Source organism: Hyperolius riggenbachi, chromosome 2 (assembly GCF_040937935.1).
Source record: "Hyperolius riggenbachi isolate aHypRig1 chromosome 2, aHypRig1.pri, whole genome shotgun sequence".
Taxonomy (NCBI): domain Eukaryota; kingdom Metazoa; phylum Chordata; class Amphibia; order Anura; family Hyperoliidae; genus Hyperolius; species Hyperolius riggenbachi.
In genome coordinates this window covers 299,236,894-299,250,817 of record NC_090647.1, presented here as the reverse complement: position 1 = coordinate 299,250,817, position 13,924 = coordinate 299,236,894, and the positions used below count along the sequence as shown (strand labels likewise).

At 43.3% G+C, this 13,924-nt stretch overlaps 1 long non-coding RNA gene across 1 annotated transcript; it reads left to right on the top strand.

Annotated features, from left to right (window-relative positions):
- The first annotated feature begins 9,732 nt into the window (after positions 1 to 9,732).
- Positions 9,733 to 13,548, top strand: LOC137544363 (uncharacterized). The gene is made up of 3 exons (XR_011025832.1): positions 9,733 to 9,817; positions 13,108 to 13,206; positions 13,388 to 13,548. It is a non-coding gene; the product is annotated as an uncharacterized lncRNA (long non-coding RNA).
- The last annotated feature ends 376 nt before the right edge of the window (positions 13,549 to 13,924 follow it).

Genomic DNA, 13,924 nt, shown 5'->3' with positions numbered 1-13,924 from the left:
GGGGAAAATAGATGCAATCAATGCACTGGGGAGGTGATCGGAAGGGGGTCTGAGGGGGATCTGAGGGTTTGGCCGAGTGATCAGGAGCCCACACGGGGCAAATTAGGGCCTGATCTGATGGGTAGGTGTGCTAGGGGGTGACAGGAGGTGATTGATGGGTGTCTCAAGGTGTGATTAGAGGGGGAAAATAGATGCAAGCAATGCACTAGCGAGGTGATCAGGGCTGGGGTCTGAGGACGTTCTGAGGTGTGGGCGGGTGATTGGGTGCCCGCAAGGGGCAGATTAGGGTCTAATCTGATGGATAACAGTGACAGGTGGTGATAGGGGGTGATTGATTGGTAATTAGTGGGTGTTTAGAGGAGAGAAGAGATGTAAATACTGCACTTGGGAGGTGATCTGATGTCGGATCTGCGGGCGATCTATTGGTGTGGGTGGGTGATCAGATTGCCCGCAAGGGGCAGGTTAGGGGCTGATTGATGGGTGGCAGTGACAGGGGGTGATTGATGGGTGGCAGTGACAGGGGGTGATTGACAGGTGATTGACAGGTGATCAGTGGGTTATTACAGGGAATAACAGATGTAAATATTGCACTGGCAAATTGATAAAGGGGGGTCTGAGGGCAATCTGAGCGTGTGGGCGGGTGATTGGGTGCCCGCAAGGGGCAGATTAGGGTCTAATCTGATGGGTAACAGTGACAGGTGGTGATAGGGGGTGATTGATGGGTAATTAGTGGGTGTTTAGAGGAGAGAATAGATGTAAACGATGGATTTGGGAGGTGATCTGATGTCGGATCTGCGGGCGATCTATTGGTGTGGGTGGGTGATCAGATTGCCCGCAAGGGGCAGGTTAGGGGCTGATTGATGGGTGGCAGTGACAGGGGGTGATTGATGGGTGGCAGTGACAGGGGGTGATTGATAGGTGATTGACAGGTGATCAGTGGGTTATTACAGGGAATAACAGATGTAAATATTGCACTGGCGAATTGATAAAGGGGGGTCTGAGGGCAATCTGAGCGTGTGGGCGGGTGATTGGGTGCCCGCAAGGGGTAGATTAGGGTCTAATCTGATGGGTAACAGTGACAGGTGGTGATAGGGGGTGATTGATGGGTGATTGATGGGTAATTAGTGGATGTTTAGAGGAGAGAAGAGATGTAAACACTGCACTTGGGAGGTGATCTGATGTCGGATCTGCGGGCGATCTATTGGTGTGGGTGGGTGATCAGATTGCCCGCAAGGGGCAGGTTAGGGGCTGACTGATGGGTAGCAGTGACAGGGGGTGATTGACGGGTGATTGACGGGTGATTGACGGGTGATTAACAGGTGATCAGGGGGGATAGATGCATACAGTACACGGGGGGGGGGGTCTGGGGAGAATCTGAGGGGTGGGGGGTGATCAGGAGGGGGCAGTGGGCAGGGGGGGGATAAAAAAAAAATAGCGTTGACAGATAGCGACAGGGAGTGATTGATGGGTGATTAGTGGGGTGACTGGGTGCAAACAGTGGTCTGGGGGGTGGGCAGGGGGGGGTCTGAGGGGTGCTGTGGGCGATCAGGGGGCAGGGGGGGGGGAAATCAGTGTGCTTTGGTGCAGACTAGGGTGGCTGCAGCCTGCCCTGGTGGTCCCTCGGACACTGGGACCACCAGGGCAGGAGGCAGCCAGTATAATAGGCTTTGTATACATTACAAAGCCTATTATACTATGTACATGCGGCGATCCGGGTGCTAGTAACCCGCCGGCGCTTCCGAACGGCCGGCGGGTTACTACGAGCGGTGGACGGAGCCAGTCCCCAGCGGCTGATCGCGTCACGAATGACGCGATCGCCGCATAGCCACTCCCGCAGCCGCCCCCGCCGATGGGCGTATTGCGGTCGTTTGGGCCCAGTCTTTGCCGCCGCCCATCGGCTGGGGGCGGTCCTCAAGTGGTTAAAGAAAACATATATTTTGCATGATACAATACCATTTTTTTATTTCAACATCTGTTGTATTGTTATGGTTCTGTTTTCAGATAACTACAGGTTTAAATGATTTTCAAAACATTGCATTGTGTTTTATTGACACAGCATCACACCTTCTTGGTAAACTGGGTTGTACATTAGTGAAAGGTCCAAATACTACGGAAGCAATATTTATTGTACACACAAAACTATGCAAACTATCCTCTTCATATTTCTTTAGCTTGTTGTTTGTACCTTTTAGATATTTATACATATGTGAGTACGTTATGCAAAGTACACAATAGCATTGTCACAATCTGCTAATAAAAATGGGGCATTACATTTATAAATACATGTGACTCATGCGCATACATTCCAATTTGAAACACTTTATAAGTACTGTTCATCTTCTTTCTGAAAGTTTAAACCTACAAATATTTTAGTTTTAATAAAAAAAATGTAGGCAGCAGTAACACAAACCTAGCTATTGGCAAAATGGCAGTAGGAAGAGACCCTATGAACATTTAAGTCACCCACAAGTCTTGCAAGAGTGGGTTGTATGAGAAAAATGCTCCCTCTCTCACAAAGCTCCACTATCTAGTGGTGATATGCACTGAGTTCTATGGATATCTCCCTGGCTTCTAGAGATGTCCCATACTAAGGGTAGCCATACACTGGTCGATTTGCCATCAGATTCGACCAACAGATAGATCCCTCTCTGATCAAATCTGATCAGAGAGGGATCGTATGGCTACCTTTACTACAAACAGATTGTGAACAGATTTCAGCCTGAAACCGTTCACAATCTGTTGTGGTGGTGGTGCTGCCGCCGCTCCTGCCCGCCCGCATACATTACCTGCTCCGCCGGCGCGAGTCCTCTCGGTCACCGCTGCTTCGTCTCCGCTCTGGTCTAGTCTCCGGCATGCTTCACTTCTTCCTGCCTGGCAGGAAGTTTAAACAGTAGAGCGCCCTTTACTGTTTAACCTTAATGCCGGGCTAGAAGAAGTGAAGCATGCCGGAGACCAGAGCGGAGATGGAGCAGTGGTGACCGGGAGGACTCGCGCCGCCGGAGCAGGTAATGTATGCGGGCTCTATTGCGTCGGTCGTCGGGCACTCGAACGCCGCTAGCGATGCGCTCCCTACCCATGGGCGATCGATGGTAATTTTCCGCACGGAGCGATCGACGGGATCGGACGGGATAGATCGAAATTCGGCGTGTAGCGCGAACGATTGACAGCAGATTCGATCCCAGTGATCGAATATGCTGTCAAAACGGCGGCAAATCGGACCAGTGTATGGCCAGCTTAAGAAGAAAGAGTTTATATATTTACCGCCTGGTAGCAGTGACTTAATGGTTACCTGCCTTAACCACCCTCTTCAACCTTTCTCTCTCCAATGACATCTTTACTCAAGCAAGCCTTCATCACACCTTTATTTAAAAAAAACTTCTCTTGACCCTTCTTCCCTGTTCAACTACCATCCTATCTCTTTACTCCCCTTCTCTTCTAAACTACTTGAATGCCATGTTTACTCAGACTTATGGTGCCCATACACAGTACATTTTTTTTTTCAATAGTATTATTTTTATGTAGTATAAGGGTAAATTAAGTGAATATACTGAAAGCATAATTTAGGCAGTTCCCTTATATTACATAGAAATGGTAAGATTGGATTAAAACAAATGTACCATGTATAGGCACCATTAGTCTGTCACCTCACCACTAATTCTCTGATGACCTCCAATCTGGATTCTGCCCCAAGCCACTCAACTAAAACTGCCCAACTCAAAGTCCAACGACCTGGCAACGGCTAAATCTAAAGGCCTCTACTCTGTTCTCATCCTCCTAGATCTCTCTTCTACTTTTTACACAGTGGACCATCCACTCCTTCTCCACTTCCTCTCATCCATGAGCATTCAGAGTCCTTTCCTCACCTGGCTTTCCTCTTATCTGACAGATAGGACCTTCAGAGTCATGCACTTCGGCACCACTCCTCACCATGTTCCCTTGCTGTTGGAGTACCCCAAGGCTCAATATTCTGACATTTCCTTTCCTCTACATTTTGGTCTTGGTCAGCTCATCAGTTCCTTTGGCTTTCAATATCACCTATACACTGACGACACCCTCATCTAAATTTTAACCAGGGCTGTGGAGTCGGAGTCGAGGAGTCGAAGTCGGGGCAATTTTTGGGTACCTGGAGTCGGAGTCAGGAGAAAATGCGCCGACTCCTACTCCTAATGAATTTAAACTGTAATTAAAATAGAAAATATGATAAAATGTTCTATTTCTCAGATAATAGTCATCATAAATAATTTATATATACAGTAATAGCTGTGCTTAGTTCACAAAAATGAAATCAACCAATCAAAAAATAGTTACTTGTGCTTCTTCAATAAAGTTAGATATACATATCTGATTGTGACTGTACAGTATATATGATGTGTACACAGTAATCTCTTATATATACTAAATAACATCTATGCTGTAAGAATAAAGCCTGATGTGTAGCTGTGTCACTAATAGAGATGGTCAATGAGATGGAAATAATTCTGCCTTGATGCTGGTTTAGGCAAATATATGCACTCCCTTTGCTCATGAAATCAAATAATTTGATATGTTGTTAAAATTTGGTTTGGTGACTATGAATTAAAGGGTACCTGAGACAGATGAAAAGAAAAGTTTTATACATACCTGGGGCTTCCTCCAGCCCCCTTCAGGCTAATGCAGTTGCTGTCCTCCTCTGCCACCTGCATCTTCGCTACAAGTCCCGGTAATTCAGCCAGTCCGAACAGTCCGGCCGCATGCCGCTCCAACAGCCAGGAACATTCTGCATCTGCACAATAGTGCTGCGCAGGTGTAATACGCTCCCAGCGGCGGAGTATTTGCATGCGCACTACTCCCGACTGGCTCAAGTACCTGGACCCATAGCAGAAAATCCAGGTGATGGAGGAGGACTGCGAGGGCCTAATTAGCCTGAAGGGGGCTGGAGGAAGCACCATGTATGTATAAAGCTTTAATTTCATCTGTCTCAGGTTTACTTTGTTACACAGTATTACTATACTATACATATGCACTCCCCACAGAGCTGCAGGGAATCCACTGAGAATGTTGTGCACATTGAACACAGAGGTGTTGTCTATCACCCATAAACTTGGTTCAGATTGTACATGAAGAATGGAAGAATGTGTAATAGAGGAAGAATAGCCTCATTCTACTGCAGAGTACCTGCACATCACTCTTATATGTACCCACAGTTACATTGCCTAGGGCCTGATAGATGTTCTTTGTTCCTGTCTTCTACAAGTACTCTTACCAAGGACTAGTTTTAGTCTATGGCTAAAAGTATTAGAGGCAGAAGATCAGCCAGCTAGCCAGGTAACTGGTATTGTTTAAAAGGGAATAAATATGGCAGCTCCATATCCCTCTCACTTCACTTGTATTTTAAAATTCCTAAGCGTTGGCAGTTAAGAGATACATTTCATGTTACATACTTTTAATCAACAAAATTGTAATATGCAAATTAGAGGAGAAAGAGTCGGGGAGCCGGTGGAATCCTAACCTGAGGAGTCGGAGTCGGTGGATTTTTGTACCGACTCCACAGCCTTGATTTTAACTTCTGACTTGGATACTCTAACAGCACGTGTTCCTGACTGTCTCAATTCTCTCTCCTCTTTCATGTCCTCCCATTTACTGAAACTCAACATGGACAAGACCAAAATAGTTATTTTTCCACCGCACAATTCACCACCCCTGTCCAAACATCACAATCTTTGTTAATGGCAGAGCAATCATCCCTGTGTCCCAGGCGTGCTGCCTAGGAGTAATACTGGACTTGACTCTCTTATTCAAACAACACATTGACAAACTATCCTCCTCTTGTCTCCTCTACCTAAAAACATGTCCTGCATCTGCTCTTTTTGTGCAAGCTCTAATTATAATATGCAACTCTCTGCTCCTTGGCCTACCCGCTAATCGTTTGACTCCGCTACAGTCCATCATGAACTCTGCTGCATGACTTATAAACCTCTTCTTCCACTTCTCCAGTCCATCCCACTATGTCAGTTTCTTCACTGGCTGCTAGTTACACAAAGGATACAATTCAAAATCCTAAAGCTCTCCTACAAAGCACTTTACAACTTACCTTCCTTTACAACCTAGGGCTTTACATTCCACCTCTCTGCAAGACTTCTCTCAATCCTCTCCCATCATCTGGAATTCTCTCCCTCAACATATCTCCACTCGCCCATAGTTACCTTTTTTAGGCGCAATCTACAAATTCACCCCTTTAGGCAAGCATTCTCTCTCTCTTAGGACATCCTGGCAACCTTTTTACCATCTCATACACAGCTTCCCCTCACCTTTAACATTTTAGACTGTAAGGCCAGTTGGCCAGGGCTCTCTTCTCCTGTCTCGCAATGCTGTGTAATGTGTGTGCATATCTTCCACCATTGTGTAATCAATTTGTTCACTGCATAAGCTATAATCCATCATTGTTTGTACGGTTAACCATTATATTGTTTAATTTGTATTGTTATACCTTGTACTCTGTTGTACAGTGCCACTGAGGATGCTGGCACTATATAAATCCATAATAATATTTATAAAAAATAATGTTCTACTGTGCTTCATTGACAGGATAAGATAGTGCTAAGTTTAGGGGAGGGATTGGTATAGTCTTTAAAGGAAACCTGGGATGCTAAATTTTTATATACACACCTGGGGCTTCCTTCAGCCCTCTTCAGGCTGATTGGTCCCTCGCCATCCTCCCAGGCTGCCTGAATCCTTCGCTAGGTGGCCCAGTTGGGGCGGGGGGACCCTCGTGCTCACTGTGCTGGGAGCTTCCTATGCCTGCACAGTACTACTACGCAGGTGCAGAGTGCTCCTCCTGGCTACATTAGTGTGATGGGGGAGTGCGCATGTACCGATTGAACGTGACTGGCGGATTTACCGGGCCTCCTAGTGGAGGATTAAGAAGGGGGCTGGAGGAAGCCCCAGGTATGTATATATATATATATATATATATATATATATATATATATATATATATATATATATATATAATTTTTTTTAGTGTCTCAGGTACACTTTAAATTTGCAGTGGTGAAGTAAAGGAAACATCGAGTTTCCATCGAAGCCAACCTCAGCCAACCTCATCAAAATTCCAAATACACATGAAAATACTCTTTAGGCAGGAAAACCTGTATACTGGACATCTATGATAGAATTTCAAAGATACCAGATTATCGAGTATTGGACTTTTATTTTTAGAGGACCAGAGATTTGCTGAATTAGAATCTAGTATGTATAGGCCATACCAAGGGTAAAGTAAATAAGACTTGCAGTATATTTTTGGAATTTCCTGTCTATCTTGACTTTTTAAAGTCAAGACAGTCTGTCTGACTTTTTGTCTGTCTGACTTTTTTTTAACATGCTAGTGTACTTATAAATATGTAATGAAGATTTATGACCTATTTCCACTACATCCCATTCGGGGTCAAATTTGCAGCGTTTGCCTTATACGTTTGAAGCGGGGGAAATGCTACCTATCTTTCTTGTGGCTTGTCATCCAGATGAAGTGCAAATGTGGACAGCATGCTGCAGATTTCTGCAGCCTGCAGCCAAATCCCTATGGCTGTGCATGGCATACGATCCTGTCCAATCAAATTTCAGATCGTTTTTCTGATCATTTGTGTACAGGGGCGTAGCAATAGGGGTTGCAGAGGTTGCGACCGCATGGGGCCCTTGGGTCAGAGGGGCCTCTAAGGGCCCTCCCTCAACTGGAGTATTAGCTCTCTATTGGTCCTGTACTCATAATAATCACTTCTATAGATACTTTGAATAGTGGTAATCATTAACAAGCTGTTCCCCATCCCCTTCTTGCACCTCTGACACTGTAGTTGCCATTGGCAGGTTTTGGTGCGCCGTATCAATTGTTATGTATAGAGTGCTTGGGGGGCCCCACTGTAAAACTTGCATCGGGGCCCACCGCTCCTTAGCTACGCCACTGTCTGTGTACAAAATTAATCAAAACATTTATTGGAAACCTGATTGAACCTGACGGGAATTATCGATTTAACATTAACTGTCACATGTGACAAATGGTCAGTTTGAATCAGAATCAAAACAACAGTTGAAAAGACATGGATCCACCACCACCCTAAAAAAAAAAGTGAAGGACCCTTCTTCTTCAAGAAATATAAATATTTAGAACCTTTGGAAACAGTCTATTCCAAATAAAAACAATTTTACTTTTCAGTCACCTCTCATAATATTTTACCTACTTGATATCTAATCCTAGCGGTCCTGTTGGTGCTCTGTATGACCTGTGCCTCTCTATACTTATGCCCTGCCAGGCCAGTAGCTTTAAGGTTGCTTCAGATGGACATCTGAACCAGCCACCCTAAGAAGCCAGGCGTCTCGTTAACAATATGCTTTTCTTCAAGCTTGTAGAAAAACATATGTTGACTTTAGGTGGCGCTTTCCGGCATACAACATTTTTCCTTCCTGCAGGGATTCTTCCTGGATCAGCTAAGCGCCTGGCTGATGACGGTGAAAATCAAGATCAAAATTCAGAGTTTGTGCAAACAATGGTAAACCCCACTAATACCACCGGCTGTCCATTCATCTGAATGGACAGCGTTAAACGATGAGTGCTGCGGCTGTCGTTTACTGTCGCAGAAAACAATATACTGCATATACCAATCCCACACTAGTGGGGTTGGTAGATACTGTATATTCAGACAATAAGGATTTCACAGATAAAGCCAAGCTTATGAAGGAACAGCACAATGCAAAATTAATGCATTTTGAGTATGGAGAGAATCTGTAAGTCTAAAAAATTCTGCCCTAATTTAGTATTATTAATTATTTGATCTGAACTTTGAACGTTCCTCCATTGCTGATATTGTGCTATTGAACACTGAGAGCCCAGACATAAAAAAAAATACTTACGAATCTTTCTTGACATATTTCTTGTTTAAGTTTATTGTGACTTACATGTTAGAAGGAATCTAAACTACGTTGGTCAAATGCACCTATTGTGATCTGTATTAGATGATAATTGACAGTGACTGTTGAAATCATTCTACCTCAGTGCTGAATGTATAGAAATAAAATAAAATAAAAAAAATAGAGAGAAAAGAATACATTTTTAAACATGACCCACAGGCAAATATAATATTTATACTTATTTATCATCCCAGCACAGTCATCAGACCCAAAACATGTCTAATGAGCTAAAATTGCCAAATGCCTCTCTGGGCTGTGTTGTGTTATATGCCAGTTTAACTGCAGTCCTGTTTGCCTCTGGTTTTCAACACTGGGACTGCTGCAGGCGAGAATGGTAAGGAGAGGACTGGGGAAGCTGTGTACAGAACAGTCCCTGTAGGATTGCACTGCAAAACTGCCAAGCAATGGAAAACATCATGCCACATGCAAGCTATTGCTGGGAGTGAATGAATATAAGCTATGCTGACTTCCAGAGAATGGGAGACATTTTTAACCTGTTCTATATTTAGCTTTAGAATAACAAAGATCCCTGTTTCTCTGACCAGTCCATAGTTGCATCAGGAATCATGCCTTTACAAATGTGTCAGTGGCATGCAAACCCTCACTGTGCACCCAAGAATGACATGACCACTAAAAATGGTCACATCTACAAGCATTTCAAATACCATTCTTAAAGTGATCCTGAAGTGAAAATAAACGTATGAGATAATTAATTGTTTGTATGGATGATAAATAGAACATTGGTAGCACAGAAAATCTCATATTTTTATTTTCCATTTTATAACTTTATTTTCAGGATTGCATCAGTCTGCTGCTCTTTAGAATCCACAGTGGCACAGCCAGACTTCCTCCGTGCCTACGGTACGAATTATGTAGTAATGTAAGTCAATGTCAACGCAGTAAGTATGAATGACAGAGCTGTGCGGCGCACATGTGCAGACCAACAGAAATCCCAGTGATTTACTTCCCGCCCAGCACTCTGGCACAGGGTCATATGAGCAGAGACTGGTGCAATGCTGTGATCCCATGGCAGGCTCCTGCCATGGGATCACCACACCACACAAGTGTAAAAGCACCCTCTACTGGGTTTCAGCCCATAACCCCTTCCCAAATGCCTAATCTCGACAGGCGTCAGGCAGGTAACAGCCCAAGGACTGCCTAACAGCGAAAGACGTCAAGAGCAGTGGGCAGAGAATAGTTGGGATTGCGCTTCCTCGCTGGAGTGACGGAGCAGAACTCTGTCAATAGTCTGCCAGTGGCGACTGCCGCTAACAGACTGAACACCCCCGTCCGTTTCTTTTCTTTGTACAGCGCTGTGATCTGATGCAGCGCTGTACTGGGGACATCCCTGTCACTCAGCTGTTCCCTGGAGGGAAAAACAAAGGATCACTCTCATAGGCTAATGCCAATGAGAGACAATCCTGCTGATTGGATTTTGTGGGGAAGAAGAAAAAAAATAAAATAAGCGATTTTATTTAAAAAATGTATTAATTAATTAATTAATAAAAAAAATAACATTGCCTGCAGCAGCGATCAGAGCCCAACAACAAAAATCTCGGTTGGTGGGCAGAAAAGGGGGGGGGGGGGCATTTGTGTGCCCAGTTGTATGCTCTGCAGCGAGCTATTAAAGCTGCAGAGCACTTCATTGTAAAATATAGCCTGATCACTGGGGGGGGGGGGGGGGGGGTTGGAGGGGGGAAGCCTGTGGTCCTTAAGTGGTTAAAGAGGAGCTGTCAGCCATATTATCTCAGAAAAAAACACATATATAAGTAGATAAATACTTGCTCTACTTACATAACATATGTATTGCACTGTCCACGTTATGATTTTAGTTATTTTTCTACAGTAAGAAAAAAAGAGAAAATCCTTCTTAGCATTTCCAATTTTAACTGTGGCTATTTTGAAGCCAATCCCGATGTAATTTCCTCCCTTACTCTCCTCTGCCTGATTGTGTATTCATTGCCCACCCTTCACTATAGAAAGTGCATTGTCTCAGCATGAGAAATATTGGCCAATCAGAGAGGAACAGAGGTGTGGGAGGGGAAAACAGGAGGGAAAGAGGCTTCAGTTAATCAGGCTGCATTAGTTAAGTCTGAGGGGAAGTACAGAAGCAAAAAAGGACAACCCAGCATGCCTTGTAACTTCCTTTTTGTGTACCAAATTTTGTGTGTACCAAATAAGAGTCAGGTAAACTGCGGAATGATCATTTATCAACAAGAAAACAATCCGAAACAGTCTGTATGCATGCATGTTGGATTATTACGGCTCTGTACAAATTAACAAGCTGACACATCATTGCATTCCAGCGGTTCTGGAGGTGTGTTTAGCTTCTAAGGGTGCAATGGTTAATTTGCATATATTCAGCAGTGTTGCTCTGGGAGACATCTCAAGCTCACTCCAACCTGAATTATTGCAAATTCTTTCTGTTTTAAGAAAGCAATCTTTTGTTTTTCTTTAAATCTTAGTAAGGGGGCTTTTAGGACCATTGTAGTCCCTTACACACTCCAATGAGTTCTGGGTCACCATGAGCTTGCTGGTTAGTCTGTACCTCTCGGTGTTACAAGCCCTACTGCATAGAGCCAAATTAATCCATGCCATGCACTGATGAGGATCAAACAATCCGAAACAGTCTGTATGCATGCATGTTGGATTATTATGGCTCTGAACAAATTAACATCATTGCAATCCAGCGGTTCTGGAGGTGTGTTTAGCTTCTAAGGGCACAATGGTTAATTTGCGTATATTCAGCAGTGTTGCGCTGGGAGACATCTCAAGCTCACTCCAACCTGAATTATCGCAAATTCTTTCTGTTTTAAGAAAGCAATCTTTTGTTTTTTTTATCAACAAGAAAAGTAATAGTGATTTGTAACTTTTGGATTGCCTGGTTAGCATCCTTATTACTTGTTTACCAGATAAAAATAAATAATTGATTTTTGATTTTTTTAACCCGACATTTACACTTTAAAGGGACACTTAAGTCAAAAAAAAAATGAGTTTTACTCACCTGGGGCTTACAATAGCCCGCTGCAGCTGTCCGGTGCCCTCGCCATCTCCCTCCGATCCTCCTGGCCCCGCCGGCAGCCACTTCCTGTTTCGGTGACAGGAGCTGACAGGCTGGGGACGCGAGTGATTCTTCGCGTTCCTGGCCACAATAGCGCCATCTATGCTGCTATAGCATATATCATATACCATATAGCAGCATAGAGGGTGCTAATGTGTCTGGGAACTCGAAGAATCACTCGCGTCCACAGCCTGTCAGCTCCTGTCACTGAAACAGGAAGTGGCTGCTGGTGGGGCCAGGAGGATCGGAGGGAGACGGCGAGGGCACCGGACAGCTGCAGGGGGCTATTGGAAGCCCTAGGTGAGTAAAACTCATTTTTTTTGTTTGACTTAAGTGTCCCTTTAAGGTATGTTTAGGATAATGGATAATGCTTGACAGAACAGGAGCAGAACAGAAAACAGAACAAAGGATAGAACACAGAGCTAGCCTGTATAACTGTTATAAGTGAAATGTCACCTAAAATGATCATGAACAATCATTTCAGGCAGAAAAACTCAAACCTTTTTAGACAGTTTAAACCAGATGGAGTCTTTTCAAGTTATGTATAGTTATCATCTATACACCTACTATAATTTGTACAACACCACAAAATAAGTTGAAGTTTTCTAAATAATAAAAAATAAAAACAATGTAGATTCTATATGCTTTATATAAGGCTGATTAATTTATTTTTGTGAAAACTTCCAGATAAATGTAGACACCTGAGTGGCAATAATAGTACACATGCACATATACTTAACATACAAATCTTAACGTTAGAAATTAGTCCTTTGTTTGTCAACGACGATGTACAGTATTGTTCAAATAGAATGAATGAAAGCATCACAGGTACAGGATTTCTTTGGGAGTCTAGACGCATTATTGATGTCATTTAATATTCAACATGGTCCAAGCCTTTAAAATTATTGCATTTTATTAAAACCTTTCAGTGTTAAAAATAACGTAACAAGCATTTCTGGCTCCACAAAGGTTAAATGACACGTCTCAAAACCATGCAAGAAATTAAAAAAAAAAATGTACATCTATAAATTCACACACAATATAGAATAATAATAAAAGATGTGAATGTTAAATAATTAAGTGCAATTTAAATATTCATATGTTTTCAGGGGGCAAGGCCTTTTCATCTACTTTCTGCAGATACATCCCGCTAACGCTGAGAATTGTTCCTGCTTCATTCGGTAGAAGACAGAGAGACGGAGAGACAGGTGGTTAATATATATCTACAATATTCCATCTTGATAAAGTACAATATTATAAAGATCCGATGCATATGAGCCAGCTTAAGGCAATATTAGAAACATTAATTCCATTTGACTAATCTTAATATATATTTCATACGTCTTTGTCCCTCTGTGTAACCGTATGGGAGCCTGTCCTCATTTTCAGGTCCCTTTTTTTCTGGTGCCAGAAGATAAAGCTTTCGCAACAAGGAGAGTATAAAGGGTCTGAGGACAATAGCAGGACTGTGAGTTTATTCTGGTTGGGGAAAACCCTTGAAGACGTTAGAAAATTAAGAGTAAGATGAAGGATAGAGGTTTTCAGGCTGCAAGTGCAATTTTTGTCATGTTTACTCAGTTAAAAGGAACAGTAGGGAAAACTCATTATTTCAGTCACACATCATACCTCAATAAACAGGTGTAGCATGCTACAGATTTACTATAGCAGAGAAACTTGATTTTTCTATTACTTCCTTTCTGAAGTGTGCACTAATCCAAAATAGGGATGCTTAACCACTTTGGACCATGGTGATGGAAATCTACACCCTGTTTGGGAGCTATTATTCCTGCCAGCGTGTAGATCTTAATCACCACCGCACACGCCAATCGCTCTCCCCATTCCTGCCACTGTCCGCATCGCTGGATCCGCCAATGTCATTGGCTCCTGACTATGATTGCTGTCAGCCATTCACAGCAATCACATCAC